This window comes from Rhagoletis pomonella, unplaced genomic scaffold (assembly GCF_013731165.1).
Source record: "Rhagoletis pomonella isolate Grant_MI unplaced genomic scaffold, Rhpom_1.0 Rhpom_scaffold_00006, whole genome shotgun sequence".
Taxonomy (NCBI): Eukaryota; Metazoa; Arthropoda; class Insecta; order Diptera; family Tephritidae; genus Rhagoletis; species Rhagoletis pomonella.
In genome coordinates this window covers 35,495,056-35,496,166 of record NW_023458560.1, presented here as the reverse complement: position 1 = coordinate 35,496,166, position 1,111 = coordinate 35,495,056, and the positions used below count along the sequence as shown (strand labels likewise).

The 1,111-nt window shown below is 35.6% G+C and overlaps 2 protein-coding genes across 2 annotated transcripts in view; both read left to right on the top strand.

Moving 5' to 3' along the window:
* The window catches only part of LOC118740651 (golgin subfamily A member 6-like protein 22), a gene marked incomplete at its 5' end in the record, with an annotated part of 500,945 nt that overhangs the window by 358,027 nt on the left and 141,807 nt on the right, over positions 1–1,111 (top strand).
* The window catches only part of LOC118740648, a 38,930-nt gene that overhangs the window by 3,214 nt on the left and 34,605 nt on the right, over positions 1–1,111 (top strand). The window lies entirely within an intron of this gene.

Below are 1,111 nucleotides of genomic sequence, written 5' to 3'. Positions count from 1 at the left end.
GATGATCTAAAGAAATGTTAGATTTTCAACCAATATTTTGGTTAGGTATGCTTATTTAAAGTACAAACAGAGGCGCAAATTTCAAATTGAATCAAATTTTAGTATATCTTATACGATTTTATAGACCAATAGACCTTAAACCCAACATTCCGAAAATATTTCGCACAACATCCTTAAAAAAGGCACAACTCAAAAAAAATAATAATAATTTGAGTTTTTCGCATAAAACAATTCGTAGGATTGACCTCCAAGTAATACAACTACTTTTTCGTGATTGTATTATCTAACTAGAAAACAACTGTTATACTTATTTTTGTATTACATAATTGCGTGATAACCATGATACAATAATTTTTAGAAGGTAGTTTCACTTCTTCTTCTTATCCGCCATGTTAGCTATCTGACAGAAAACGTGTTTCGTATTTTTTGTTGTACCAAATTTTTCAAAAAAAAATCCACCTTTTGACGTTGGAAAAATAAATAATAATTTTCGAACATTTTTAAATATTTTTCTTCATAAAAAGTTAACTGCTGCTTTCGTGGATATTGCAACACACGGAATAGGTGTAAGGATGCAGCTATAAGAGCCACCGCATACCACAGAGTTTATCGGCCGCCTATTTAAATAATAGGGCTCGCCAAAAATCGCAATTTTTACTTGCGTCCACAGTATTTTTGCGTGGAATTCCTTTCTGCGTAGGCGGCCTTCGGCCGCGCTGGGATTATAACCCTTATTATGTAGAATTCTCCTTTCTGTGTGACCTAACTGGGGCTACCGCCCCAGTGATGTAACCTTGGGAAAGGATGAGGTAACTAGAATTCCCTTTCTGTGTGGTAAACCTGGGGCTACCGCCCAGTGATGTCTATTTTGGTTACTGGGTGTTTTATAAAAATGTCTTGTATATAAAAATGTGTATATAAAAATGTATTGTGCAAATGAATATTTAACATATTTCAAGCGAATAAACGCAAATGAAAATTGTGCTTTTTGGCAATTTTTTTAAGGGGTTCCTAGGGAACCATAGGGGACCTAGGTGGTAGGGGGTTGCATTTTTGTCAATGGCGGTTCATTCCCTCTCCAAAAAGGTGGGTTAGAGGTGCCACGCCCACT